General features: G+C 43.8%; 2 pseudogenes; one reads left to right on the top strand and one right to left on the bottom strand.

The window, feature by feature from the left end:
- LOC118671546 overlaps positions 1-15,948 on the bottom strand; it is a 33,439-nt pseudogene that overhangs the window by 2,582 nt on the left and 14,909 nt on the right.
- On the top strand, positions 10,858-11,680 carry LOC118672029 (annotated as a pseudogene).

The raw sequence follows: 15,948 nt of genomic DNA, 5'->3' as shown, positions 1-15,948 counted from the left end.
CCCTGGTGTCTGTGTCCATTGGTTAGGCTTATATTCATGCATACAAGTCCTTTGGTTGATCTCTCCCCCTTACCCCCGCCCTCCCCTACCTTCCCTTTGAAGTTTGATGGTCTGATTGATGCTTCTCTATCTCTGGATCTATTTTTGTTCAGCTGTTTATGATATTCATTATATTCCACAAATGAATGATATCATGTGATATTTATCTTTCTCTGAGTGGCTTATTTCACTTAGTATAATGCTCTCCAGTTCCATCATGCTGTTGCAAATGGTAAGAATTCCATCTTTTCCCCCGCAGCGTAATATTCCATTGTTTAGATATACCACAGTTTTTTAATCCACTCATTTGCTGATGGGCACTTATGTTAGCTATGGTAAATTTTGCTGCTATGAACATAGGGGTGCATATATCCTTTCTGATTGGTGTTTCTAGTTTCTTGGGATATATTCCTAGAAGTGGGATCACTGGGTCAAATGGGAGTTCCATTTTTAGTTTTTTGAGGAAACTCCATACTGTTCTCCACAGTGGCTGCACCAGTCTGCATTCCCACCGGCAGTGCACGAGGGTTCCTTTTTCTCCGCATCGTTGCTAGCACTTGTCATTTGTTGATTTATTGATGATAGCCATTCTGACAGGTGTGAGGTGGTACCTCATTGTCGTTTTGATTTGCATCTCTTGGATGATTAGTGACATTGAGCATGTTTTTATATGTCTCTTGGCCTTCCTTATGTTCTCTTTCGAAAAGTATCTATGTCCGTTGCCCATTTTTTGATTGGGTTGTTTATCTTTCTTTTGTTAAGTTGTATGAGTACTCTGTAAATGTTAGAGATTAAACCCTTATCGGTGATAATGTTGGCAAATATGTTCTCCCATGCAGTGGGTTTTCTTGTTTCTTAAATTCTTTTTTTTTTTTAATTTTTTTATTTATTTTTATTTTTATTTTTATTTATTTATTTATTTATTTATTTATTTTTAATTTGGAAATGTCGGGGAGCCAGGCGGGCAAGTCCAACTCAAGGAGAGAGACTTCCTCTGTTTCTTAAATTCTATTTTGGCAAGAAGTTTTGGAGACTATGCAGTGTGACACATACCTCATTAGAAGGGTCATCAAGGTGTTATTGGACCTGGGCAAATAACTGACCAGCCAGGGCAGCCTTTTGTCCCCAGAAGATCTGATCAAAATCTTCCAGGCGTTTCCAGGGGCTTGGGAGGGTGTAAATATATTTGAGGACCATCTCCATAAGCCTAGAGCAGATATCAAGGATGAAACCACCAATTTACCAAATCCTACCTGTTCCTGGATCCACCAGCCCCACTCCTCTCTGACCATTTCCTCACCCTGCAATCACTGTCCATCCATAGTGAAGCCTCTTCTGCTCATGGAATCTCATATTTGGAGGTAGACCATCTATACTGCCTGCATCAATTGTCTTGGGTAACCCAGGTGGCCCAGCTAGAAGATGAGGGAAAAGGTTAATGGAGGGGGTAGAAGTCATTGATGGAGAAAGTTGTCAGGGAAGGGGGTTAACTGGGAGGCTTCTAAAAGGACAGTCACCAGTAGATTTGCTGTGTTTCCTCCAGTTCCTTTTCTTGATGCTTCTGGAACACATCCAAGGTATTGTTTCTTGCCAGGCGGGCTGGGGAGACATTAAAGCAATTCTCTTCAATGCTTTCTGCAATCTCATGCTATGCCCTGGCTTTGTCCAATATCCTGTTTCTTTTTATTTTTAAACTAGAGGCCTGGTGCAGGAAATTTGTGCACTCAGGCGGTTCCCTCAGCCCGGCCTGCACACTCTTGCAGTCTGGAAGCCATTGGTTGGATATCCTTAGCACTGCTGCGGAGGCAGGAGAGGTTCAGCCTAGCTCAGGGCTTCTGGCTGAGTGGCACTCCCCGTTTGGGAGCACACTGACCACCAGGGGGCAGCTCCTGCATTGAGCATCGGCCCCCTAGTGGTCAGTGCGCATCATAGTGACTGGTCGTTTCGCCATTCGATCGATTTGCATATTAGCCTTTTATTATATAGGACTAGAGGCCCGGTGGACAAAATTTGTGCACAGGGAGGGGAGGGGTTCCCTCAGCCCAGCCTGTGTACTCTCGCAATCCGGGAGCCCTTGGGGGATGTCCAACTGCTGGTTTAGGGCCTAAACCGGCAGTCAGACATCCCTTTTGCAATCTGGGACCACTGGCTCCTAACCACTGGTGCCTAAACATTCTGCCTGCCTGACTGATCACCCCTAAATGCATGCCTGCCTGCCTGCCTGATCGCCTCTAACCGCTCGCCTGCCTGATTGCCCCTAATCGCTCTGCCTGCCTGCCTGCCTGATCACCCTAACTGCTCTGCCTGCCTGATTGCCCCTAACTGCTCACCTGCCTGCCTGCTTGATCAGTGCTTGTTAGAGTGACTGGTTGTTCTGCCATTTGGTTGATTTGCATATTACCCTTTTATTATATAGGATTGTTGACAGTATTATAGATGTTCTCTAATTATTCCCTCCTTTTTTTCCTCCTCCCAGCCCCTGCCCCACATAAGGCCTTCACCACACTATTGGCTGTATCCATTGGTTATGCATGTATGTACATAAATTCTTTGGTTAAGCTCTTCCCATCTCACCCCTCACCTCTGAGTATGTCAGTCTGTTCCATGCCTCCATGCCTCTGGATCTGTTTTGTTCATCAGTTTATTGTGTTCTTTGGATTCTACTTATAAGTGAGACCATGGGATACTTGTCTTTCTCTGACTGGCTTATTTCACTCAGCATAATATTCTCCCATTATTACCTTTTGCAACAGCAGGTCTATCCATGCTGTTGCAAAGGGTAAGAAAGCCTTGTTTACAGCTGCACACTATTCCATTGTGTAACTGTACCACAGCTTTTTTATCCACTCATCTAATGATGGGCACTTGAGCTATTTCCAGATCTTAGGCATTGTAAATAATGCTGCAATGAACGTAGGGGTGCATATATTCTTTCTGATTGGTGTTAAGGACTTCTTAGGATATATTCCTAGAAGTGGGATCCCAGTCTCCTGTTTCTTAACTGTATGGCATCGTACTCTTTTATCTATTCTCGGTCTCTGTTTCTCCTGCTTAATTCCCCAGTCATTTATTTTCATCCACTCTGTCTTCTTAATTTCACCAATCTCCAATCTCATATTTGTCCTGAGAGGAAAATCTGACTTTTTGACACCTTATTGTAACTCTTAACTCAAAATTTCCTATCACTGTTCTTCATTACAGTAACTATAAATTTCATTCTAATCAGCTGAAATGTCCACACCATCTATTCTATATGATCTTATATTCCTTTGTTATTTTCCCCTGTCCTGGTCCTTCCCTATCTACATCGTAAGCTGTTCTCCAAAATGACATATTTCAAGTGAGGTACACTTACATCCTCTGACCTCAGCCTCCTTCCACTGTCACCTGTTCCCCTGGGATAAGGTAGTCTATGTGTGCCAAACCAAGTAATGAATCCATGTTGCTACATTTACCTGGCTTCATCTCACCTATCCTCAACTTCACATAGTTTATAGTTGGTAACCTGGCTTAAACCTGCCCTCATCGGTACTTATACTTACTTGTGCCTCAAAGACGTTTAGTTCAGGCGTCCATTCTTACCTGTCATTTCCCTCAATTGTCTCTTGTACTTATTTCCTAAGGTAACAGATTCTGTTTGCTGTCCTCATTCATCTTCCCCCTCCCCCTGCCCTCACCCCCCCCCCCCCCGCCCCAGGCAGTGTGCTCCCTGGCCTCACAGTTGTCTTCCATGTTTTCACAGCCAAACTGATTCTTCACATCATATCATTTATTGCTTCCTTTCCCTGCCTCCTCTCAGGGGTCACATGTGCTAGCCTTTCCTGTCCCTGCCCTAACTGGTTCCCAGTCACATGGAGATCTCCTTTCCCCTTTACTTTGGCTCTTCTGTTTCCCAGTGTGTCTGCACCTCCCATTCCCTCTGCTCACCTTTTTGGGAGGTGGGATGTACACATCACTCATTTCCCTGTCCAGCCCCACTTCTAGCACTTTTAATTCTATGTATAACTTTCCTGTCATTTCCTGTCTTGTCCACCTTTAACCTGCTGAGCATGTACCTTTTCAACCACTAGGGTCTTCCTCAATGCTATCCTCTGTCTCCCCCACCTCCAGTACTCCTTGGGTCCCCCACCCACTTTCCTGAGATGGCCCCTCACTGGTGCCCTCGGGCAGGGTCAGCACGCCCTGGCCCTGCACCCAGCGGTAGCAGGGGAAGGCGGCCTCCTCTAAGGCTCCTGGGCCCTGCACGGTGATGCAGTTGCAGAACCAGGCGTTGTGCACCAGGGAGTGGTGTTTGTGCAACTTCACGAATTGCAGTGGCCCCAAGTCCTGGGGAACGTCCTGTTGGAACTCCTCCACCTGTGGGGACAGAACCCGGTGAGACTTAGTAGCGGGGACCCGGGAGAGGACGCTTAACTGAGGGTGCGGGGTCCTCTGTGGAGCCGGTAACGAGGCCTCCAGAGACAGCATAGCCTCCTCCCCCAACACCTGTGCCGTGGGTCTCTGACGCCCATCTGATTTCTGAGAGAGGAAGGGGGAGGGGGAGGGGGAGGGGGGAGGGGGAGAGGGAGAGGGAGAGGGAGGGGGAGAGGGAGAGGGAGAGGGAGAGGGAGAAACATCAGTGAGAGAGAATCATCCATCAGCTGTCTCCTGCATGCTCCCTACTGTGGATTGAGCATGCTCCCTACTGTGGATTGAGCCTGCAGCTCCGGCATATGCCCTCATGGGAATTGAAAGGTGACCTCCTGGTTCACAGGTTCATGCTCAACCACTGAGCCACACCGGCCAGGCTGAAGGAACTTCTTGAGGGACACTCCAGAAATCAGGGATAAGTTAGAGTATTTTCTGTAATTAGACTTTTGGTGTCCATGCACCTAGAGTAGGCAATGTATCCCTCTTCTCGCTTTCGTTTTCTATCCACATCCCCATTCCAAGACAGACAACCAATGTCAATATCTACTGTTTCTGCTTGCCCACTCCTTTCTGTTGATAGGATTGCTTCATATAGTTTGGGTCATTTCTTCCACAAAAATGAGGTCACACGCCAGATTTTATTTTCCACAGTTAACAATACATGGCCCTGGCTGGTGTGGCTCAGTTGGTTGGAGAATCATCCAGTACATGGAAAGGTTCTGGGTTAGGGCACATACCCAGGTTACAAGTTTGTTCCCTGGTTGGGGTGTATACAGGAAGCAACCAATTGATATCTCTCTCTCTCTCTCTCTCTCTCTCTCTCTCTCTCTCTCTCTCTCTCTCTCTCTCTCTCCTGAACTCACTCCTGAATTGCACATGTAAAGATCTTATCACAAACAGACGACCAACAACTTTGAAAATGGAATTGACATAAGCCACCACCCAGGTTCCAGACTTGCCATTGGTGGCACACACATGGGACAGATGCAAATAGCATTACAAAAGTCTGAAAAACAAAACTGGCATTAAAACTATTGCCACAGAAGACGGGTAGGAATTTGGTACCTAAATCCAACCAGCCCAACAGCCTGATAAAACAAAAACATCAGCATTCTCTAACAAGATTGAGTCTCATACCACCATATTCAAAATATCCAGAATATAATCCCAAATCCTTGGGCAAGTGGCCACCTGTGGCTGAGTAGCACTTTCATTTTGTGTAAAGCAAGTATACTCAGAGCTTTCCCCTCAGCAAGGGCTGTGGATGGGGCAGATTTCCATTTAAGGGGACAAAAGGCATAATGATTGCCATTTGGACACACAGCTGCACTAAACCTTAGCTGGACGACCATGCCATACACTTTCACCCCTCTAAGCCTTTAGATGGTCTATTCCTTTTTCCTGGAATGTCTTTTCCTCTCTGCCTAGAAAACTTGTATATGTTCTTTAAAACCCAACACAAAGATTAAGTCGCTCCCTCCCATCCCAGTCCTTACTGCCCAGCAACCTCGATTCAAACATTTAATATGCGGTTTGACACTGCTTGTCTATGCATTTGTCTCCTCGGACAGACAGCAAGCTCCCAGAGGATGGATTCAGAAGATACTCATTGCTGCATTCCCACTATCAAACACATTCATTCATGCATTCAGTTAGTCACTCAGCAAATATTAATTAAAGGTCCACTGTGTACCCGCCACTGGGATGCAAATGTGAACAAGTCAGACAGGCCTTTGATCTTTCTCAGACATTAATGTTTTCACATATACAAAGCAGTGGACAGTTAACTGGGCCATAAACTACCCCTCTATAATAACTCCAAGAGGCACCCCAAACTTGGTTTGTCAAAGAGCAGGTTTATCCTATTCCCCAATCTTTCCACTTCTTATGAGTCCCACCTCTCAGTAAATGACACCATCCTATAGCTGGTTGCCTGAGCCAGGAACCAGGGCATCACTCTGGATCAAGCTTTCTCCCCCTCTCTCTCTTCTGCCCTCTCTCACATTCTTCTATCAGCACGAGTTGAAAATGGAGTCTTCCACTTCCTTAGCATCTATCTTACTCTCCTCCAACTCCATTCCTGCTGACACTGCCTTGTTGCAGGCCCTTGTAATCTCTCCCCAGCGCACCCCACATGTCTCCTCAAGGGCCTCCTGTTTGTTTCCCACCACATCACTTACCTCTTCCTGGTCCCAGCCTCATGAATTTCCTTAAAATTTACCATCTCTCTGAAACTCTTGCTGCCTATTTGCCCAGGATGCCTCCCCTCTCCCAATCCTCCTCTACTCCCTTTGCCTACTCAAATTTCAAGACTCAGTTCAAGTTACTGCAAGTTACTGAGAAGCCTTTTCTGTTTCCCCAAGGTAAACCCACCCCTCCTTGCTTTGGGTGCCACAACGCCTTGTACAGAATTCTTTCTTTATAGTAACATACCAGTGCATTTATTTTTTACATATTTGTCTCCAACCTAGACTAGAAACACCTTAAGGGCAAAATCTCTGTTTATATCACTTATTACCTCAGTACCTGGAGTATAAGAGGTGCTCAATAACACTTTAAAAAATTGATTTCAGGGAAGAAGGAAATTCATCCACTTTTTAAATGAATTCAGTCCTTTTTAAAAATAATTTTAATTTTTCAATTACAGTTGACATGTAATATATCAGTTTCAGATGTGCAACATATTGATCAGATATTAATATAACTTATAGGGTAATCACCTTGCTAAGCCTAGTACCTGTCTGACACCATGTATAGTTATCACCCATATTATTGACTGTATTAGCCATACTGTACCGTACATCTCTGTGACTGTTTTTATAACTGGCAGTTTGCACATCTTAATCCTTTCCCCATTATCATGCATCGTCCCAACCTCCTCCCATCTGGCAGCCATCAAAATGTTCTCTATCTATGAGTTTGTTTCTGTTTTTTATTTATTTAATATATTTTTATTGTTGATAGTATTACAGGTATCTCCCATTCCCCATTTTCTCCCCTCCTCTAAGCCCCTATCCACTCTCCCAGATCTTCACTACCCCGTTGCCCATGTCCATGGGCTATGCATATAAGTATAAAGGTTCTTTGTTTTATCTCTTCTTGTCTCCCCAACCCCACAATCCAGGTATGTCAGTCTTTCCTTGTCTCCATGCTTTGGGCCTTATTTTGTTTGTCAATTTATTTTGTTCATTAGATTCCACAAATGAGTGAGATCATGTGATATTTTTCTTTCTCAGTTTGGCTTATTTCACTTAGTATAATATTTTCCAGGCCTATCCATGCTGTCCCAAATGGTGAGAGATCCTTTTTTTTTTTTTTTTTTTTTTTTACAGGTGCATAGTATTCCATAATACCTTCCAGGTCCATCTATACTGTGACAGATGGCAACATTTTTTTTTTTTTTTTTTTTTTAGCTGAGTAACGTTCTATTGTATATATGTACCACCTTCTCTTTGTCAATTTGTCCATTGATGGACATGTAGGGTGCTTCCATATCTTGCCCATAGTGTTTTGGTTTTCTTTGGATACACATTTATTGGTGGAATAGCTGGGTTTCCAGTCAAGATGGTGGGGTAGATAAATGCAGTAAAATTATGCATCAAAATTACAACCAAACTACAGAACAACCATCATTCAGAACAGCCTCAAGTCTAGCCGAACAGCAGTCCTATAACTAGAGACACACAGAAGAAGCCATATGGAGACTGGTAGGAGGGACAGAAAGGAAGAACCCACTGGTCACACAACCATGTGTGGTAGTTAAAGATTGAGAGGATGTCCCAGCCACGTGTTCCCGAGGAGCAAGGGGTCCCAGCCCCACATGAGGCTCCCAAGCCCGGGTTCCAGTGAGAGGAAGAGAAGTCCTCATAGCTTCTGGCGGTAAAACCCATTGGAGAGGGTGGCTGAGTGAGACAGAGGGCTGCTTGAGTCCCAGGCACTCCTGTTAAAGGGCCTACACATGGACTTCCTTGGACTCACTCTGAGCTCCAGCACAGGGGCAGCAGCTTGGAAGGTGCCAGGCGTATATGGGGAGGAACCAAATTGTCTGGCATCAGGGCAAGTGTTGGAGGGGCAGCTTTCTCCCAGACAGAAGTGCTGGCAGAGCCATTGTTCCTTTTCTGAGCCCTTCCCCCAAAGAGCCAGCAGGAGGGCACCATATCTGAGTCTCCATAACCTGGCATTCTCAGTTCCACCTGCCCTGGTGATTCCCTGAGATGCTACCCCACCCAACGTTCAAACACACTGAAGCTGTTTCTAGTGGCTTTTCCATACAAATGGCCTGTTTTGGTTCATGCTGTGGACTTTGCTAAAATCCCTCAAAGGTTCACAAACCCCAAAGAAGCAGCATCTGGACTTTGTGTTCCCATACTTCTGGCTAAGTGGCCCCAGGCTTGGCACTGGTGGCAGTCGAACTCCGTTTGCAGCTTGTCTCTCATGGGCACCTCCAAGCCCAGCACAAGTGGCAGCCATCTGCAGATCACTTTGTAGATCCTAATAGGTGGCTCTACAACCAAGATTACTCTACCCACCAAGGCTATCAAGAATTAAAGGGGCGGAAACTAAGATGGCGGCATAGATAAACACCGGGAAATTGCCGCCTCCCACAACAATTGAAAAATACCGCAAAGGACAGAGCAGACATTATCCAGAACAACAGGAAGGCTGGCTGAGTGTAAATTCTACAACTAGAAGGAAAGAAAAGCACGCTGAGAGCCAGAGGAGCTGCAGAGGTGAAGTGCAGAGGTACAAGTGCAGAGGTATGGCAGCTCGTGCGCGCGCTCGCGCGAGGAAAGGGGGTGGCACCTGAGGATGCGGCTGTCTTTTTGAATCACAAGCTCCCGACTGCTCTGAACTCCGGTTCCGGCAAGTCTCTGGGGACCCAGGACTCATAAGGGGAGAAGCTGGTCTGTCGGGCAGCGGGCGAACTTGAGGGCGTCTTTCCCTCAGAGGTGCTTGCAGCCGTTACCGGGACAGTGAGACACGCGACTCCCGGCGGAGAATCAGCCATAGCTGCTTTCTCTGCCCTTTGATTCCCTGAGACCCCGCCCCACCCAGGCTGCGGCAGAGGCTTTTGCATGTGAATGTACCTAACTGCAGCCGAGCCAGGCAGACCCGGAACTTCTAAGAGAAGGCCCAAGGCTCCGCAGCGGCTTGCATTGCTTCACAGCTGAGCCTCTTCGTGGCTCCTGCTGTGTGGCCTCAGGCAGAGGCTGAATTAGCACCTCCTTAGATCCAGGAGCCACTGTAGCCAGTGGTCAGAGGGGGACCATCCAGATTGCAACTCCTCAGATCCATAAGGGACACACTCAGGGGGCAGACTCAGTGAGCACCAAAGCCCCACTGAAGCAAGTCTTGCCCCAGAAGGGTGTCTTCAGCACAGAAGTTCTCCCACTTCAGACACAGCTGATTCTCACAGCCAATTGGCCTGGAGGTCAATTCCTCCCAGTGATCCTACAACAACCAAGGCACCAAGAGTGCACCAAGAGTGTCCACCCCAGGTAACTGGGGAGGCTGAGCTACTGGGCCCTACAGGACACCTGGCGCACAGGGCCACTCTATCAACACAGGGAAGCAGCCAAAATGCGGAGACAAAGAAACAGGTCACAAATGGCAGAAATGGAGGAAAGCAACAACTGGATATAGAGTTCAAGGCCACGTTTATAAGGTTTTTCAAGAATTTTATGGAAACCGCCGATAAATTTAACGAATCCCTCAATAAGTATAGTGAGACCATGGAGGACATGAAAAAGGACCAACTAGAAATTAAGCATACACTGACTGAAATAAAGAATAATTTACAGAGATCCAACAGCAGACAAGAGGATCCCAAGAATCAAGTCAAAGATTTGAAATACAAAGAAACAAAAAATACCCAACCGAAAAAGAAAAAAGAAAAGAGATTCCAAAAATATGAAGATAGTGTAAGGAACCTCTGGGACAACTTCAAGCGTACCAACATCAGAATTATAGGGGTACCAGAAGGAGAGAGAGGGCAAGATATTGAAAACCTTTTTGAAGAAATAATGACAGAAAACTTCCCCCACCTGGTGAAAGAAATAGACTTACAAGTCCAGGAAGCGCAGAGAACCCCAAACAAAAGGAATCCAAAGAGGACCACACCAAGACACATCATCATTAAAATGCCAAGAGCAAAAGATAAAGAGAGAATCTTAAAAGAAGCAAGAGAAAGACAGTCAGTTACCTACAAGGGAGTACCCATACGACTGTCAGCTGATTTCTCAACAGAAAGCACGCAGGCCAGAAGAGAGTGGCAAGAAATATTCAAAGTGATGAATAGCAAGAACCTGCAACCAAGATTACTTTATCCAGCAAAGCTATCATTCAGAATAGAAGGTCAGATAAAGAGCTTCACAGATAAGAAAAAGCTAAAGGGCTCTTTTCCGGCTGGAACCATGGAGGGTGCAGAAGAGAAGAAGAAGAAGAAGTTCCTGCGGTGCCAGAAACCCTCAAGAAGAAGCGCAGGAACTTCGCGGAGCTGAAGATCAAGCGCCTGAGGAAGAAGTTTGCCCAAAAGATGCTTCGAAAGGCGAGGAGGAAGCTCATCTACGAAAAGGCCAAGCACTACCACAAGGAGTACAGGCAGATGTACCGAACGGAGATCCGAATGGCCAGGATGGCGAGAAAAGCGGGCCACTTCTACGTCCCCGCCGAGCCCAAGTTGGCATTTGTCATCAGGATCAGAGGTATCAATGGTGTGAGCCCAAAGGTCCGGAAGGTGCTGCAGCTTCTTCGCCTTCGCCAGATCTTCAATGGCACCTTCGTTAAGCTCAACAAGGCTTCCATTAACATGCTGAGGATTGTGGAGCCATACATTGCTTGGGGGTACCCAAACCTGAAGTCAGTGAATGAATTGATCTACAAGCGTGGTTATGGCAAAATCAACAAAAAACGAATTGCCCTGACAGATAACTCACTGATTGCTCGATCTCTTGGTAAATATGGCATCATCTGCATGGAAGATCTGATTCATGAGATCTACACTGTTGGAAAGCGCTTCAAAGAAGCGAACAACTTCCTGTGGCCCTTTAAGTTATCTTCTCCACGTGGTGGGATGAAGAAGAAGACCACCCATTTTGTAGAAGGTGGAGATGCTGGGAACAGGGAAGACCAGATCAATAGGCTTATTAGAAGGATGAACTAAGGTATCTACCATGCTTATTTTTGTAAATCTGGTCAGTTAATAAACTGAGTCTTCAAAATTGAAAAAAAAAAAAAAAAAAAAAAAAAAAAAAAAAAAAAAAGAAAAGAAAAAGCTAAAGGAGTTCATCACCACCAAACCAGCATTATATGAAATGCTGAAAGGTATTCTTTAAAAAGAGGAAGAAGAAAAAGGAACTCTTACCATTTGCCACAGCATGGATGGAACTGGAGAGCGGATAAATACCACAGGATCTCACTCATTTGTGGAATATAATGAACAACATAAACTGATGAACAAGGACTGATCCAGAGACGGAGAGGCATTGATTGGACTGTCGGGCCTTGGAGGGACGGTCGGGGAGGGTGGGAGTAAGGGGGAAAGATCAACCAAAGGACTTATATGCAAGCATATAGGCCTAACCAATGGACACGGACAACGGGGGGGGGGGGGTGAGGGCATGAGCGGGGGGGGGGGTAGAGGGTAACGTGGGGACAAGGACACATATGTAATATCTTAATCAATAAAAAATATATTAAAAAAAGAATTAAAGGGGCTTCTTTTTAAAAAAATATATATTTTATTGATTTTTTACAGAGAGGAAGGGAGAAGGATAGAGAGTTAGAAACATCGATGAGAGAGAAACATCAATCAGCTGCCTCCTGCACACCCCCTATGGGGGATGTGCCTGCAACCAAGGTACATGCCCTTGACCAGAACCGAACCTGGGACCCTTCAGTCCACAGGCCAACGCTCTCCTCACTGAGCCAAACTGGTTAGGGCTAAAGGGGCTTCTTTAAGGAGAATAAAAAAATAAAAAAAATATGAATAATAAAGTAGCAATAACTATATACCTACCAATAATCACTGTAAATATAAATGAATTAAATTAAAAAAAATGTAAGGTGGATGAATGAATAAGAAAACAAGATATATATATATTTTGCCCAAAGGAGACTCACTTCAGATAGAAAGTCACATACAGACTGCAGGGAGTTCACGTAAATGTGAATTTTAAAAATATAAATACATGCAGTGCTGTGAATGTATTTTCATTATAATTTTCTTAACATTTCTTATTACTTTATTGTAGCAATACAGTATATAATACAACATACAAAATATTTGTTAATTGACTGTTTATGTTATTAGTAAGACTTCTGGTCAACAATAGGCTATTGGTAGTTAACTTTTTGGGAAGTCAAACATTATATGCAGATTTTCAATGGCGGTGGGGGTTGGTGTCCCTACCCCCTTGTTGTTCTTGGGTCAACTGTACTTCTTTTCCTTCCTTATTGTATTAACTGGACTCTCACAAAGAATGTGGAATAATAGAGGTGATGGTGATCTCTGTCCTGGTCCTGATTTTAGATGATTTTGTTTAATATAACGTTTTCAGTTCATTTCTTATATATTTTGTAATATGAAGAAAGTTTTCTTTTTTTTTTTTTTTTTTTATTGCTTAAAGTATTACAAAGGGTATTACATATGTGTCCATTTTATCCCCCCGCCCTAGACAGTCCCCTAGCCTCCCCTATCCCCCAATGTCTTATGTCCACTGGTTATGCTTCTATGCATGCATACAAGTCCTTTAGTTGATCTCTTACCCCCCTACCTCCTGCCCCGCAACCCTCCCCGGCCTTCCTGCTGCAGTTTGACAATCTGTTTGAGGCAGCTCTGCCTCTGTATCTATTATTGTTCAAAAGTTTATAATGGTCTCTATTATCCATGAATGAGTGAGATCATGTGGTATTTTTCCTTCATTGACTGGCTTATTTCACTTAGCATAATGCTCTCCAGTTCCATCCATGACGTTGCAAATGGTAAGAGTTCCTTCCTTTTTACAGCAGCATAGTATTCCATCGTGTAGATGTACCACAGTTTTCTAATCCATTCATCTACTGATGGGCACTTCGGCTGTTTCCAGATCTTAGCTATGGTGAATTGTGCTGCTATGAACATAGGGGTGCATATATCCTTTCTGATTGGTGTTTCTGGTTTCTTGGGATATATTCCTAGAAGTGGGATCACAGGGTCAAATGGGAGTTCCATTTTCAGTTTTTTAAGGAAACTCCATACTGTCTTCCATAGTGGCTGCACCAGTCTGCATTCCCACCAGCAGTGCACAAGTGTTCCTTTTTCTCCACATCCTCTCCAGCACTTGTGGTTTGTTGATTTGTTGATGATAGCCAGTCTGACAGGTGTGAGATGGTACCTCATTGTTGTTTTGATTTGCATCTCTCGGATGATTAGTGACTTTGAGCATGTTTTCATATGTCTCTTGGCTTTCTGAATGTCCTCTTTTGAAAGGTGTCTATTTAGGTCCTTTGCCCATTTTTTGATTGGATTGTTTATCTTCCTTTTGTTAAGTTGTATGAGTTCCCTATAAATTTTGGAGATTAGGCCCTTATCGGATATGACATTGGCAAATATGTTTTCCCACACAGTGGGTTTTCTCGTTGTTTTGTTGATGGTTTCTTTTGCTGTGCAGAAGCTTTTTATTTTGATGTAGTCCCATTTGTTCATTTTCTCTTTAGTTTCAAGTGCCCTAGGAGCTGTATCAGTGAAGAAATTGCTTCGGCATATGTCTGAGATTTTGTTGCCTTTGGATTCTTCTAGAATTTTTATAGTTTCCTGTCGTACATTTAAGTCCTTTATCCATTTTGAGTTTATTTTTGTGTATGGTGTAAGTTGGTGGTCTAGTTTTATTTTCTTGCATATATCTGTCCAATTTTCCCAGCACCATTTATTGAAGAGACTATCTTGGCTCCATTGTATGTTCTTGCCTCCTTTGTCAAATATTAATTGAGCATATTGGTTCGGGCCGATTTCTGGGCTCTCTATTCTATTCCATTGATCTATATGCCTATTCTTGTGCCAGTACCAGGCAGTTTTGAGAACAGTGGCTTTGTAATACATCTTGATATCTGGTATTGAGATCCCACCTACTTTGGTCTTTTTCAGGATTGCTGCAGCTATTCGAGGTCTTTTTTTATTCCAGATGAATTTTTGGAGAGTTCATTCTAGATCTCTGAAGTATGCCGTTGGTATTTTAATGGGAAGTGCGTTGAATTTATAGATTGCTTTGGGTAGTATGGACATTTTAATGATGTTGATTCTACCAATCCATGAACACGGTATGTTCTTCCATCTGTTTATGTCTTCCTCTATATCTTTTTTCAACGTCCTGTAGTTTTCTGAGTAGAGGTCTTTTACCTCTTTAGTTAAGTTTATTCCTAGGTAGCTTAATTTTTTTGGTGCGATGGTAAATGGGATTGTTTTTATAATCTCTCTTTCTGAAAGATCACTATTGGTGTATAGAAATGCCTCGGATTTCTTGGGGTTAATTTTGTATCCTGCTACATTGCCAAATTCATGTATTAAGTCCAGTAGCTTTTTGATGGAGTCTCTAGGGTTTTGTATGTATAATATCATGTCGTCTGCAAATAAGGACAGTTTTACTTCCTCTTTTCCAATTTGGATGCCTTTTATTTCTTCTTCTTGCCGAATTGCAATGGCTAACACTTCCAGTACTATGTTGAACAGGAGTGGTGAGAGGGGGCATCCCTGTCTTGTTCCTGTTCTTAGGGGAAATGGTGTTAGTTTTTGTCCATTGAGTATGATGCTGGCTGTGGGCCTGTCATATATGGCTTTTATTATGTTGAGGTATGATCCTTCTACTCCCACCTTGCTGAGAGCTTTTATCAAAAATGGGTGTTGAATTTTGTCAAATGCTTTTTCTGCATCAATTGATATGACCATGTGGTTTTTTTCTTTCAATTTGTTTATGTGATGTATCACGTTTATTGATTTGCGGATATTGTACCATCCTTGCATCCCTGGGATAAATCCTACTTGGTCATAGTGTTTGATCTTTCTGATGTACTGCTGGATCCGATTTGCTAAGATTTTGTTGAGGATTTTGGCATCTATGTTCATGAGGGATATTGGCCTGTAATTCTCTTTCATTGTGTTGTCTTTCCCTGGTTTTGGTATTAGGGTGATGCTGGCTTCATAGAATGAGCTTGGAAGTGTTCCTTCCTCTTGAATTTTTTGTAGTAGTCTGAGGAGGATAGGTTTTAGTTCTTCCTTGAATGTTTGGTAAAACTCCCCTGTGAAGCCGTCTGGTCCTGGGCTTTTGTTTGCTGGAAGCTTTTTGATGACTGCTTCAATTTCTTCCATAGTTATTGGCCTGTTGAGATTTTTAGATTCTTCCTGATTGAGTTTTGGAATGTTGTATTTTTCTAGGAATTTGTCCATTTCCTCCAGGTTGTCTAGTTTGTTGGAGTAGAGCTGTCCATAGTATTTTTTAACAATCATTTGTATTTCTGTGGGGTCTG

The sequence above is a fragment of the Myotis myotis genome, unplaced genomic scaffold, assembly GCF_014108235.1.
Source record: "Myotis myotis isolate mMyoMyo1 unplaced genomic scaffold, mMyoMyo1.p scaffold_m19_p_17, whole genome shotgun sequence".
NCBI classification, from domain to species: Eukaryota; Metazoa; Chordata; class Mammalia; order Chiroptera; family Vespertilionidae; genus Myotis; species Myotis myotis.
The sequence above is the reverse complement of the archived record's forward strand: the minus strand, read 5'-3'. Positions and strand labels throughout refer to the sequence as shown.